Here is a 16,162-nt window from a genome sequence, read left to right as displayed (position 1 = left end):
AATCCTACTTCCATAGTGATACTGCCTCAGAAACCCAAGGAGGGGTCGCTATGAGTCGGGGCCGACTCGATGGCAAATAACAACAACAATAACAGCAAGGCTCTCACATGTCCTAGCAATCTTTTTGGTTAATCATCAGGTAAAATTTGAGTCTGCTCCAATGACCTCCTCAGCCATGACTGACTAGGTAGAACAGGTTTGAAGCCCTGACAAATTCTGAAAGACACAGTTGGAAAAATCTTGTTCATACCCTAGTGATAGCCTGTATAATTTTTTTTAACACCCCATTGCAAAAATGGTTGTATATCAGAGTAATTGCAGAATTAACAATTATTTTGTGTATCATTCATGTTAAATGATAAGAACATTGGCATAATTCTAAAGATGAAGAAAGAAGCCCTTTTGTACTGCCCGTAATTATTTTTGATGTGAAAGGAAAATCTTAACAGACTATGTGAAAGAATATTTTGGAAAGATTAATAAACTAGTTGTGGTGTAGTAAATTACTCAGTGTGGCTTTTCTACCCATAAATCTTTGTAAACTTCGAGGTGGAATTTGCCATGAGCAACTGAGGAGCTCCTGATTGCTAAAGTTGTCCACCTGGGATATTTCTATTGGGAGTGGCACTAAACAATGTTCTGGGAGGTTCCTGCTCTCTCTCAGGTGTTTAGAATTCTGATGTTATGATTGGTTGGTTTGACCACTCTGCCAGGCTCAAAAGGAGGTCTCCTAGAGGCAGAGCTCTCTGTGACTGCTGGCTGAGGAAAGATGCACCCCTGAGAGACATGCACTGCTGAGAAAGAGATGCAAGAGACATGCATTGCTGAGAGAGACACTGAGGGACACACACTGTTGGGAGAGAGACTGTGAGAGATGGTGGGCTGGGAGAGAGACTGAGCATTTTTCCTGAACTTGAATTGTAGCCTGGTGCTTCCCTAATAAACACCATAAACTGTGAGTTCTGTGTGGCCACTGCAAGAAATTATCAAACCCAGGAGAGAGGTAGTGGGTGTTTTGGGAGGAACAGTTGGTGAAAGGGCTGGAAGGAGGCAGCATGTCTGGCCTTGCAGGAATAGGCTGTGGCCTATTGATGGTGATTCTGTCTTCCCCTTGTGGGGTTAGAGGAGGTCAGAACATGTGGCCTCCTTGCCCTTTTTGCACTAGTACAATAAATTGTTTGGTAATTCTTCTTGCATGCCAGTAAAGAAATACAGTGAAATAAATTCTATCATAAAGTTTTAAGAGAATGAAACATTGCTGAGAAGTGATTCACAGTGAGGAAGATTTACCAGAAAATGAAAAGAAAGTAAAAATGAAGGACAAAAGGTAGATTTTAGTGAAAGTTCAGAAAGCAAATTTTGGAAATATAGAACATATAGTTTGAGCTATTTAATCCTATTATAATTTTCATTTAATCCATAAATTGAAAACAAACAAAACATTTTTCTGAGAGTCATTAGAATGCATGTAAATATCAATGCTGTAAATTCTAAGCATTCAAATAGTCATCAGTTCTAGATAAAGTAAAAATATTATCAATCTAGGTGATTTATTTTTCATAAATGCCACTCATTTTCAAATATTAGGAAATATAATGTTAACACACAAAGTTTTTTCTAATCTCAGGACCTAGTTGTAGCTATAAGCAGTATTTTCTTTTCAGACTTAAAAGCAATGGATGCTATTACATATTTAAATCTTTTTCAATATGACCCATAAAGAAGTAATGCATGTTGATAACACAGTTTTCTATTTTCATTTAATTATTATTATAAAATGAATACAGAAACTTGAGAGTAGAATAAAGCTAAAAACTCATGGTTCCATTTTACTCTTATTCTCATAATTATTAATAATTTTTTACACATCTTTCTTGATTTGTGAATTTTAGGCACGATGAGTTGACTCCACACAATGAAAGATGAGAATTTTATTTCATTCACATGGACCATTATTTCCTTATCTATTCATCCCTTTGTGACTAAGTCTTGCTAGATATATTATTACTACTATTATGCTACAAATATAACCAATTGAAGAAATATTTTTCAAAAACTAGTTTTGTTCCTTTACATTAGCTGTTTCTTAATTTTGTATTATGTCGGAATTCTTTTATTTTTTGATTATGTAGGACAGGAAACAGGATTTTTTCCCCTCTCTTCTTGCCCTTTTAACATAAAAGATTATAAAATCCATATTATTTTATGAATGAAAGCTGTTTTCTGGTATTGACCTACAGTTTTAAAGATGTAAATATATAGTACTTAGATTCAATGATTGCATAATTGATATTCATTGTAAAACCAAGTGATGAGATTTGTCAGTGGAAAATAAAAAACATTCTTATTCTATGAAAATTTGCTTTATAGATTGTTTTTCTGTTTTTCTCAGAAGAGGAAAAAATTACTGCATACTTTTAAGAAACTAGATATTCCCACATTTATATTGTCTTTTTTAAAATGACACGTTTGTAATAGGAAAGCATCATGTAACAGACTATTGTGTCAGTCCTATACTTCAAAATCTAAAGGGATATGAAAGTTATATTGTATTTTGTATACATTTTTAAAAAATCAACTCTATTACTCTGTTGTTTTTCATAACATTTGAATATTGATTTCTTTTAAAAAGTTATTGCCGATAATTTTTACTGAAAAGACCATAGTATTTAAATTTTTTACTTAAGGATAAAACTTATTAAGGTAAAAAAAATTCAAGCAACTCCTCGGAAGGAAGGTTGGGCAATCCTACTTCCGTAGTGATACTGCCTTGGAAACCCAAGGAGGGGTCGCTATGAGTCAGGGCTGACTCGATGGCAAACAACAACAACAACAACAACAGTATATACAACAAGAAAATTAAAAAATGACTAAACATAACAAAACCATATTCAAATTTCCAATTATATTCCAGTAAGCATCTTTATTTTATAATGAATATTGTGACTTCCATCCTATTCTGTCAATTGTAAGCAACTAGATGACAGCATTAGGCAACTAGGCAAAGTGTCTACAAATCAAACCAGCTGGGTTCAAATTTTGATTCTGTGAATTTCAAATAGTGTAACCCAAGGTATTAATACTTTATATGCCTCTTCTACTGTCCTGAGGAAAAAAAGGGAAATTATTGTATTTCTGCCTTATAGAATTGTTTTGGTTAGCAAATTCAATAAGATAATAGCCTCCATGTGTCTAACTGGTACCTGATCCAGCTCATTCTGGCTTCAGCTTTCTCTAGGGTTTGATTAAGTCTATTTCTCCTTTTGTCCTTAGGGATGGTAACAGCTTCCCATAGTTGATGGTATCTGAGCTTAGCCATCAATGTATTCCTTCCATCTTGCCATTCCTCATATAAAGAGTTTCTTCATTATACGTTCTGAAATAAAATTATTTTGATTATGCTATTGCAAAAAGGACATGGAGGTGACATCTTCTGAGCTCCTGCAACTTCACAAGAGGAAGAGACAATCACCATCTGCAGCCCAAGGCTTATTCCTGTGAGGTCAGACATGCCACCACCCTCCAGCCTTTTACAATTCTAACACAAATGCTTTCTCTCCTGGGTTTGATAATTCCTTGCAATGGCCACATGGAACTCACAGACGATATTTATGATTATGGAGTTTATTAGAGAAATAACAGGCTACAATTCAGGTTCAGGCATGCACTCAGGATACAATTATTTGATCAGGACAGTCTCCCATGTATTATGCCCTCAGGCACATCTCTCAGGCCCTTGGTCTCTCTGCCTGACTTCTGCCCTGCTTGGGCAGGTGTTAGAAAGTTCTTTCAGCTCTTCCAGTAGGTTCACCTATGTGCACTCCACGCCATCAGCAAGACTCTTGACCAAAGGCACTCAACTTTCTCTGTTTGTGGGTCTGGTAACCCCACTGTTCTGTCTTGTGCCTCTTGGTTCCACTGAGACTGTCTCTCTCTGCTCAGTGTCTCTCTCCTCTGAGACCTCTCTCTGTCACATACCTCTGCCAAGGAGGTCCAGTGCTGGGGTTTTGGGTCCAATGACACACTCTACTTCACCTCTAGCTCTTCTTTTTTGATGGCAGTAAAATCTCCTCTCTGCCTCTAAGAGGGCTCATTTTAAGCCTGGCAGAGTGGCAAAACTAACCAATCCCAACATCAGAGTTCTACACACCCTATCTGCATGGTCCCAACCAGTAATCCAGTGGGAGTTACAAAGACTATGGCTAGATAAACCTTACCAAATAATTCACTGCACCACAGCTATAGATATCCCTCCAGATGGACCAGGCAGTGTTTCGTTCTGTGTACATAGGGTATTTATGAGTCGGCATCAACTCAACAGCACAACAACATCCTTCCAGATATTTAACAGATATTTTAATTTCTAAAACTCATATATTTTCTGTCATATGATTCTATAACTAAAATCTAATTTTCTGGAAAATATAAGCTAATAAAGTTTTGATTGGAATATTTTATGAAAAACCAAAGATTTATTTTATAAATGCAGTTAGAATATACATATTATGACTCTGCTGAATCTTGGTCCATCTGCTTAACATTCTTTTTTTTTATTATGATGTATTTTCCCCTTAGGTTATTTGAGGTTTTGTATGTAACCACCAAAAATGAAAGTGAATACATTCTGTGTTTATGATTAGAAATCTAATATTTTTATCATCAAATATGAATGATAAATTCAAACAAAATGCATTTTATGAACTTGTGTCTATAACAAGTAATACTAATATTCATTTTGTGAAAGTGATGTTTTCAGCATTTATTCAAATAAAATATAATGTCAAGTGATTGCAGTATATATCTAAGAAATAATGGAAGGTGTAAAAGTTGTAATTATCCATATAAAACTAGGAAGTACCATCTTTCTGTGTTTAAAAGAACTTTACATATATTTGAGAAGTTTTTTAAAAAAGATTCAGCATCTTATATTCATGTTTTGTGTAATAAATTGCTAATAACATTTGCCCTCCCAGTGTGATGGTAAAGGATCTATAATTAGTGTCAACTCAATTTATGAATGACTAATTACAAGAATAAATAATTAACAACAAATCCAAAATAACGAGTTGTGATTACAACATACATAATCATCTTTTAGTGTGTCAGTAAATGAATGGGTTATGAAGACACAGACAGCTATAATAAGTAAGTCAATCTGTAGTGCCATTTAACTATGAGTACAGATATTTATCTTTTGACATTATAAAAATGTATTATGGCTTTCTGCATATAACAACATAACTGTGATTCATTCCTTGTTTGGCCTATTAGATTCTCAAATTTGTCACACTGCAGACTGTGTCAGTATTTCCATCACAAATCTGTATTTTTCACCACTTACAATTTTGGGATTAAAATGATTTTCTGAATGAAATTTTGTTTGCAAAATATCTTTTAGAAGACATTTCAAATAAATTTTTAATAATTACTTTTAAAAGGAAAGATTTGTCATCATTTAAGAATGTGTATTGACATGAGATTCTGGCAGCTGTCATTGCCTTCTTTTCATAAATATCGCTTTTAAATATAAAAAAAAGTTATTGAAATATATATTTCATTCTTCACTAAAAACAAATGATTATTATACTGGTCCTATATATGTACATTTCAAGTAAGATAATAATGTTATAATACTATGTCTCTTTGTAAGGGTTGTGAGGATGGCACAGCACCTGGCAGTGTTTTGTTCTGCTGTACATATAGGGTCACTCTGAGTCAGAATCAACTCAATGGCACTTAATAAAAACAACACTATGTCTCTTGAAAGTAGTTTCCAAGTTAAAAAAGAAAAAAAAAACTGATATGAAGAAAAAAGCTATGATATTATTTAATTCCTTTCAACGTGCAAACATCCACTGCCATCAAAATTGATTCTGACTCCTAATGACCTTGTAGGACAGAGTAGAACTGTCCCATAGGTTTCCAAGATGGTAAATCTTTGCAGAAGCAAGCTGTCTCATCTTTCTCTCACAAAGAGGCTGGTGGGTTCAAACCACTGAACTTTTGGTTAGCAGCAGAATGCTTTAATCACTATACTACTAGAACTCCTATATATGCACAAGTTAGCTTGAATTTCTCCATTGACAATTAAGTATCTAAAAATCCAAGTCCAAGTTCAATGTTTTATGTAAGTCCAATATAAATATATATTTTTTGCTGCCCAGTTGTACTTTCACCACGTGTATTTCAGTCAATCAATAAAAATTGACAGCATTAAAATAATATGTATATTGACAAATTTTTGAGTTCTGGACAGTCAAATTTAAAGCAAGATTGCCAGAGTAGAAGCATCTATAAAATACACATATACAAGTATTCCTCATTATCCACCTATTCCAATTTTGTAAATGTTGTATTCACAAAATTTTTTTAATCCCAAAATCAACATGCATTGTGTTTCGCAGTCATCTGTGCACATACCAACCAAAACCAAACACACTGCCATCGAGTTGGACCTGACTCATAACAACTCCTCCTTGGGTTTCCAAGGTGGTATCACTACGGAAGTGGATCACCCAACCTTCCTTCTGAGGAGTGCCTGGTGGGTTTGAACCACCAGCCTTGGTTGACTTGCTCAATGAACAAGATTAGTTTGTTATTCACTGTGTTAGGCTGGGTTCTCTAGAGAAGCAAAACCAGTAAAGCTTAGAAACAGAGAGAGAGAAAGAGATAAAGAAAGAAATTTATCTTAGGAAAATGGCTGGGACACTTATAGAAGCTGGCAAGTCCCAAATTCTTGGATCAAATGTCAAGCTAAAGGCTTTCCCTGATTCATGCAGCTGCAGGGGTTAATGAGCTCAGTGTTGGCAACCAGCTGTTGACTCTAACAAATGATGGATCCAAGATCTCCAGGCCTAATAGTGGATTGTTCACTCGCGGACAGCTGTAGGCATCACAACAGGATCCCAATCCACAGAAGAGGGTTTCCTTTTCACAGGATGTCCATAAATATATTGGAAGCAGGCCACTCCCCTAGAAAAACTCCCCTTCAATGGATTGGCTGCTCAAAACATATGCATCCGATCTCATCATGGGTATAACCTACATCACAACTGCTTAAATCATTCAGAATTGTGGCCCACTCAGAATGTGTACCACATTTACTAAGGCAGTGTTCACAAAGACATTATAAAATAGAACTACCACAAGGAATTCCATGTCCTCTTCTGAATCCAGTTTGAATACCTGGAATTTCCCTGTCAATATACTGCTGGAATGGTTTTTAAATTATCTTCAACAAAATTTTGCTTGCATGTGATATCAATGATATTGTTTGAAAATTTCCATGTTCTGTTGAATGACCTTTCTTTGGAATGGGCACAAATATGGATCTCTTCCAATTAGTTGGCCGGGTAGCTGTCTTCCAAATTTTTTGGCGTAATCAACTAAGCATCTCCAGGACAGCATCCATTTGTTGAAACATTTCATTGGGTATTCCATCAATTCCTGGAGCCTTGTTTTTCTCAAGTTCCTTCGGTGAAGCTTGAATTTCTTCTTTCAGTACCACTGGTTACTGGTCATATGCTACCTCTGAAACTAACTGAACCTCGACTGATACTTTTTGGTACAATGACTCTGTGTATTCTTTCCATTTTCTTTTGATGCTTCCAGCATCATTCAATATATTGGCCATGGAATCCTTCAATTGTGCAACTCAAGGCTTGAATTTTTTCTTCAGTTCTTTTGGCTTGAGAAGTTCCTTGAATGTTCTTCCCTTTTGGTTATCTATCTCCGGGTCTTTGCACATTTCACTATTACTTTTTACTTTATTTTCTCAAAGCACCCTTTAAAATATGTTCACCTCTTTTATTTCTTCACTTCTTCCATTTGCTTTAGCTGCTTCCTGTTCAAGAACACATTTCAGAATCTCTTCTGACATCCATCTTGGTCTTTTCTTCCTTTCTTGTCTTTTAAATGACTTTTTGCTCTCTTCATGTATGATGTTGATGTCATCACTCAACTGGTCTGGTGTTCAATGCATCAAATCTGTTCTTCAGATAGTCTCTAAATTCAGGTGAGATATGATTAAGGTCATATTTTGGCTTTCATGGTTTTGATTTAATTTTCTTCAGCTTCAACTTAAATTTGCATATGAGAAATTGATAGTCTATTCCATAGTCAGATCCTAGCATTTGTTTTGATTGATGGTATTGAATTTTTCTGGCCTGTTTTCACAGATGTAGTCAATCTGATTCCTGTGTCTGCCATCTGGTGAGGTTCACATTTATAGCCACTAATTATATGGTTGAAAAAAATGTATTTGCAATGCATAAGTCATTGGTATTACACAGTTCTATCATATACTCTCCAGCATAATTTTATCACCAATGCCATATTTTCCAACTACCAATGATTCTTCTTTGTTTCCAATTTTTGCATGCTAATCACCAGTAATAATCAATACATATTGATTGTATGTTTGGTCAATTTCAGATAGCAGAAGTTGATTAAAGTCTTCAATTTCTTCACCGTTGGCTTTAGTTATTGTTGTTGTTGTTAGGCACCATTGAGTTGCCTCTGACTCATAGTGACCCTATGTACAACAGAATGAAACACTGCCTGGTCTTGTGCCAGTCTGACAATCCTTGCTATACCTGAGCCCATCATTGCAACCACTGTGTCAATCCATCTCATTGAGGGTCTCTCCCTTTTTTCTTGACCCTCCACTTTACCAAACATGAGATCTTTCTCCAGGGAATGGTCCCTTCTGACAACATGACCAAAGGAGCAATCCAGATGCACTTCTTCCAGGATAGAGTTGTTAGTTCTTTTGGTAGTCCATGGTATTTTCAGTATTCTTTGCCAACACACAACTCTAAAACATCAATTCTTCTTCAGTCTTCCTTGTTCATTGTCCAGCTTTCACATGTAGATGAGGCAATTGAAAATATCATGGCTTGAGTGAGGCATATCTTAGTCTTCAAAGTGATATCTTTGCTCCACAGCACTTGAAAGAGGTCTTTTAAAGCAGGTATGCCCAATGCAATATGTTGTTTGATGTCTTGACTGCTGCTTCCATTGGTGTTGATTGTGGAACCAAGTAATATGAAATCTTAAACAACTTAAAAATTTTCTCCATTTATTGTGATGCTATTTATTGATCCAGTCATGAGGATTTTCTTTATGTTGCAATGTAATCCATACTGCAGATTGAAGATTTTTATATCTTCATCAGTAAGTGCTTGAAGTCATCCTCATTTTCAACAAGCAAAGTTGTGTCGTCTGCATATCTCAGGTTGTTAATGAGTCTTCCTCCAATCCTGAGGCCATGTTCTTATTCATATAGTCCAGCTCCTTGGATTATTTGTTCAGCATACAGATTGAATAAGTATGGTGAAAGGATACAACTCTGACACAGTCTCTTCCTGATTTTAAACCATGTAGCATCTCCTTGCTCTGTTTGAATGACAGCCTGCCAATCTACATGCAGTTCCTGATGAGCACAATCAAGTAATCTGGAATTCCCATTCTTCTCAATAATTTATTATGATCCACACAATCAAAAGCTTTTGCATAGTAAATAAAACATAAATAAACACCTTTCTGGTATTCTTCACTTTCAGCCAAGATCCACATGACATCCACAATGATATCCATCATTCCACATCCTCTTCTGAATCCAGCTTGCATTTCTGGAAGTTCTCTGTCAATATACCATTGCAACCATTTTTGAAATACCTTCAGCAAGATTTTACTTGTGTGTGGTGTTAATTATATTGTTTGATAATTGCCACATTCTGTGGGATGATCTTTCTTTGGAATGGGTAAAAATATAGATCTTTTCCAGTCAATTGGCCAGGTAGCTGTCTTCCAAATTTCTTAGCATAGAGAAGTGAGTGCCTCCAGCGTGACATCCATTTGTTGAAACATCTCAGTGGGCATTCTGTTAATTCTGAGGTCATGTTTTTTGCCAATTCCTTCAGTGAAACTTTGACTTCTTTCAATATCATTGGTTCTTAATCATACATTACCTCCTAAAATGAATGAACATCATCCAATACTTTTTGATACAGTGATTCTGTGTATTCCTTCCATCTTCTTTTGATGTTTCCTGCATCATTCAATATTTTGCCCATAGAATCTTTTAATATTGCAACTTGAGGCTTGAATTTTTTCTTCAGTTCTTTTAGCTTGAGAAATGCCAAGCTTGTTCTTTCCTTTGTTTTTCTACCTACAGGTCTTTGAATATTTCATTATAATAATTGACATTGTCTTCTTGAGGTGTTCTTTGGAATCTTCTGTTCAGCTCTATCTTGTCATTTCTTCCATTTGCTTTAGCTACTCTCCTGTCAAGGGTAAATGTCAGAGTTTCTGAAATGTTGGTCTTTTCTTCCTTTCATGTCTTTTAATGACTTTTTGCTTTCTTCATGGATGATTTTCTTGATGCCATCCTACCGTTCCTCTGGTTTTTGTTCACTGATGTGCAGCATATCAAATCTATTCGTTAGCTAGTTGCTAAATGTAGGAGGAGTATGATCAAGGTCATATTTTGTCTCTTGTGGACTTATTTTAATTGTCTTATTAAGTTTCAACTGGAACCTGCAGTTTATGGTCTGTTCTACAATCAGATCCTGGCATTTTTTTGGCTTTAGATAATGAGCTTTTCCATTACCTCTTGCCACAGATGAAGTCAATCTGATTTCTGTGTACTCTGTCTGGTGAAGTTCAAGTGTATAGCCACCATTTGTGTTGTTGAAAAAGGTATTTGCAATGAATAAGTCATAGGTCTTGCAAAATTTTATCATGTGATCTTCAGCATCATTTCTATCACAGACTCCTTATTTTCCAAATTGATGGTTCTCTGGTGGTGTAGTGCCTAAGGCATTTGACTGCTAACCAGAAGGTTGGCAGTTTAAACCCACCAGTCACTCCTTGGAAGGAAGATTGGGCAATCTACTTCCATAGTAATTCTGCTTCTGGAACCCAAGGAGGGGTCGCTATGAGTCAGATCTGACTTGACGATGGTGAGTTTTTTTTTTTTTTTTTTTTTAATGTGCTTCATCTTTGTTTCCAACTTTTTCATTCCAATCACCAGTGATAGTAAACATAACTTGATTGCATGTTTGGTCAATTTCAGATTTCAGAGGTTGGTAGAATTCTTCAATTTACTCATCTTTGGCTTTGGTGGCTGGTGTGTAAATTTGAATGATAGTAGTATTAACTGGTCTTCCTTGTAGGTATATAGATATCATCCTATCACTGACAGCATTTTCCTTCAGGATTCATATTGAAACATTCTTTGTGGTGATCAATGCCACTTCATTCCACTTCAATTTGCTGGCATAGTAGATCATATAGTTGTCTGATTCAAAAAGCCCAAAACTTTTTAAATCAGCTTTCTAATGCCCAAGATATTGATCTTTATATGTTCCATTTTTTTTGACAACTTCCAATTTTCCTAGATTCATACTTCATACATTCTGTGTTCCAATTATTGATGGATGTCTTCAGCTGTTTCTTCCCTTTTTGAGTTGTACCACATCTGCAAATGGAGGTCTCAAAAGCTTTACTCCATCCACATTATCAAGGTTGGCTCTACTTTGATGAGACAGCTCTTCTACAGTCATATTTTGAGTGTCTTCTAACTTGAAGAGTTCATCTTCTGGCACTATATTAGACAGTGTTTCAGGGATATTCATAAGATTTTCACTGGCCAATTCTTTCAGATATGGATGACCATTTCCTTCTTCTGAGTCTGTCTTAATCTGGAAGGTCTGCTGAAACTTGTCCACCATGAGTGACCCTGCTGGTATTTGAAATACCGGTGTCACAGCCTTCAGCCTCACAGAACACAAGACACCACAGTATGAGAGACTGACAGATGAGTGGTGGTTGACTTTAGGTTGGTGTGTAAATTTAATAATAGTAGTATTAAAAGTGGAAGGAAAGTTGAGCAATCTACTTTCGTAGTGATACTGCCTTGAAAACCCAAGGAGGGGTCGCTATGAGTTGGGTCCTCAATGGCACATAACAACAACAATGACAGTATTGAATGGTCGTCCTTGTAGGTGTATGGATATTATACTATCACTGACAGCATTGTGCTTCAGGATCAATCTTGAAACTTTGTTTTTGATGATGAATGGAATGCCATCCCTCTTCAATTTCTCATTCGCAACATAGTCATATGATTTTGATACCAGGAAAATATGGTTCTTAGCTACCTGCCACAAAGAGAGCTATTTACTGGACAAAAATATGTGGTGGAAAGCAAGAGCATTTTTTAGTATTGGTGACCAAAGAGACAAGGGGATAGGATCTGCCAAAGGTTGTCTCCTTAAGCTGAGAAAAGTTAGCGTTTTTAAAGATAATTGGGCTTTGTGGAAGGGTGATAATGCCTTCTTATTTTTAGGATGAGTCATCTTTGCCTTATGAACTTTCTGTGATTCTTCTGGTCTGTGATATAAAAATGGCCTTTGTCAAGGGAAATTGTTTTGCAAGCTTCTCCTACTTACCTGGAAATATTAACTTTATAAGGAGGGGAGAATGTAGGAGTGGGTGCACTCAGGCCTACAAGGAAAGATCAGGAGGAATATGAAGAATGGGTGCACTCTGGCCTCAGGTTGGGAGGCCTGGAGGCCTGTAAGGAGGAAAGAAAAAAATGTTAAAGCTTGGTCAAGATGACTGTTCCCTTAGGCTATTTTACCCTCTGGAGGGCTAGAACAATTGTCTGGTTCAAAATGTTCAATACCAATCTATTTCAGCTCACCAATGCATAGGATATCAATCTTTATGCCTTCAATTTCATTTTTGAGAACTTCCAAAAGATGATGTGGAATGAGGGATATCATTGCTGACATCACATGGATCTTGTCTGAAAGCAAAGAATATGAGAAAGATGTTTACTTGTGTTTTATTGACAACTTAAAAGCACTGGACTGTGTGGGTCCTAACAAATTATGAAGAATCTAAAATGCAGAACACTTGATCATAGTCATGAGGATGTTGTACATAGACCAAGAGACTGTCTTTAAAGAGAACAGGGGGATACTTCATGGTTGAAAATCAAGAAGAGTGTATAATAGGATTGTATTCTTTCACCATACTTAATTCAACTTGTATATTAAGCAAATAATCTAAGAAGCTGGATTACATAAAGAAAAAATGTAGCATCCGGATTGGGGAAGAATCATTAAAAACCTGCAATATGCAGATGACACAACCTTGCTTGCTGAAAGTGAAGAGAACTTGAAGCACTTACTGACGAATATCAAAGACTAAGGTCTTCAGTATGGATTATACCTTAACAGAAAGAAAACAAAATCTTCACAACTGGACCAATAAGCAACATGATGATAAATTGAGGAAAGATTGAAATTGTCAAGGATTTCATTTTACTTGGATCCACAATCAACATCCTTGAAGTTAGCAGTCAAGACATCCGACATTGTATTGCTCTGGGCAAATCTGCTGTAAGGGACCACTTTAAATGTTATAAAGCAAAAATGTAACTTTGAAGGCTAAGGTGCACCTCATCCAGGTCAAGGTATTTTTAATTGCTTCATATACATGTGAAAGCTGGACAATGAATGAGGAAGACCAAAGAAGAATTGGATTGTTTGAATTGTGGTGATGGTAAAGAATAATGGAAGTACCATGAACTGCCAGAAGAAGGAAATCTGTCCTGGAAGAAGTGCTGCTAGAATGTTCCTTAGACATGAAAATGGCCAGACTTCTTCTCACTTTGGTCATGTTGTCAGAAGGGACCATTCTCTAGAAAAGGATACCGTTCTTGGAAAAATAGAGGGTCAGCATAAAAGGGGAAGACCCTCAATGATATGGATTGACACAATGGCTGCAGTGATAGGCTCAATGATAGCAAGGATTGTGAGGATGGCACAAGACTGGGCAGTGTTTCTTTCTGTTGTATATAAGGGTGCTATGAGTCAGAGCTTACTTGATAGCACCTAGCAACAACATCCACAAATAATTAGAATTCTCTCCCTCTTCTCTTCTAGGAATTATTAAAACATAATGAATGGTTTGTAATATTGTAAAAATATTGATATATTGATATTTTCTTTACTTTCAAAATTTATTGTAAACCCTCAGCCAAAATCCTTTAAAATTTTATTAATATCCTAATTTACAATAGTTGTTGTTGATTCAATCATTATTTCAAGTTTTCTTTGTAATCCAAAACTCAACAAAGTTACTGTCATCGAGTGGCATTTGACTCATAGTGACCCCATTTGGGTTTCTGAGGGGGTAAACCTTTGTGGAAATAGATTGCCAGTCTTCCTTCCACAGAGTGACTAGTGGGTTTGAATTTACCAATCTTCTGGTTAGCAGTCAAATGCCTCAGGCAATACACCACTCAAGCTTTTTTTTTTTTTTTTTTTTTGTAATAGAGGACATAAAATTATTTACTGAGGGACAGTAAGATTTTACAATAATAATTATAAAATCTGGATGATATATCAGACAACTTTCCTCTCAAACATAATTTTTGTCACTTAATATTTCAGGAAATGTAATCTGTGGGATGACTGAACATACCTCTATTAGAGTTTGTGTTCATATGAAAACAATAATATGTCTAAAGATTAGTAAATTTTTAAATGTAAAATGTACACAAGTTATATGATCTCTTATAAAATTATATTATACTGAAAATAAATGGTCTACGTCTAGTGGAGATACTTCATAGTTTTTGTATTCTCTTCTAATTCTATTAGCTAAGGTGTATATTTTCTAAACATCTATTTCCAAATATGTTTGCTAGTTTTACTTGTAATAATTATTTAACTAAATATGGTAAAAAGCTATGTTTTTACATATCACATATATTATGATTTAGAAAAGAAAAGGTGTTATGATCTATATCTCAGGTTGTTAATAAGTTTTTCTCCAATCCCTATGTCCTTTTCTTATTCATGTAGTCCAGGTTCTTGGACAACATGCTCAGCATAAAGATTGAATAAATATGGTGAAATGATACAACCCTCACACACAACTTTTCTGATTTTATACCATGCAATATCCCTTGTTCTCATCAAACTGCTTCCTTTGGCTCTGCATTCTTCACAGTGTTATTCATAATTTTTTATGATCCATGCAGTCAAACAGTTGAATGCCTCACATAGTCAATAAAACTCAGAAAAACATGGTATTAAATATCACATCTCTAAAACTTGATGAAATCTTTAGAAAAGTTTGAAAAAGTCTTCCAAATAAATATTGTATTCCAGGTATTTAATGAAACAAAAAACTAAAATTAATAGAATTCTGTACTGATATAATGCCATAAGTATCCTTAATTTTTAGTAATCTCTAAATATATATATATATATATATTTATATATATATATATATATATATATATATATATAAAGAAATATATATATATATATTTAGTAATCTCTAAATATATATATATATTTCTTTTCTTTTATATATATATATGTTAAAGAAAAAAAAAACAGCAGAAAAGGTTTGGAGGGGTGTTTTCTGCAAGAATTTTGCCACAGAACTAATATTATGTAACCCATATTTAAAGAAATTCTGTGATACACACACAAAAATATCCTTGTTAAAAGTATGCATATATGTGTGTGGGGATTAGAATGATATACCATAATATATTGTGGTAGCTAAGGTTATATGTCAACTTGGCTGGGCCAGGTTGAGTGGCTAGGCAGCTGGATGTAGTTATTCCCCATGGTGAGATTGGTAATTAACTCCATGGTAGAATCTATTGGAGCAACTCAGTAGTTGTTATAGAGATGTGGGGTGCTTCCAGTATATAGGAAGGTCTCCAGCTGATGGCATACTTGAACCTTACATGTAGCCAAGCCATTGTTCAGCAGCCTGCCATGTTGCCCTGCTGATCTTGTGACTTTTAATGGACTCGAATTAATGTCCTGCCATGTGATTTGGTAATACCAGGACTGTGCCTTTTCACTTGTTGACCTTGGGTTTGTCAGCATCAGCAGCTAGTGACTATCTGAGTGAAGAGATGTCTCTAGCTTCAGTGGGCCAGGAGCAAGAAGGAGAGATGAAGCCCAAAGTTGAGAGGTTTTCACCCAGCCCCTGGAATCTTATACCTGGAACTCAGACTTCTAACCTCTGAAATTGTAAGAGAATAAACTCCTATTTGTTAAAGCCATCCTTTTGTGGTATTTTTGTTAGAGCAGCACAAGGTAACCAAAACATCCATATA

The sequence above is a fragment of the Orycteropus afer genome, unplaced genomic scaffold (genome assembly GCF_000298275.1).
Source record: "Orycteropus afer afer isolate SDZICR_OR568_19922 unplaced genomic scaffold, OryAfe1.0 scaffold00265, whole genome shotgun sequence".
Classification (NCBI taxonomy): Eukaryota; Metazoa; Chordata; class Mammalia; order Tubulidentata; family Orycteropodidae; genus Orycteropus; species Orycteropus afer.
Note: the sequence above shows the minus strand (reverse complement) of the source record.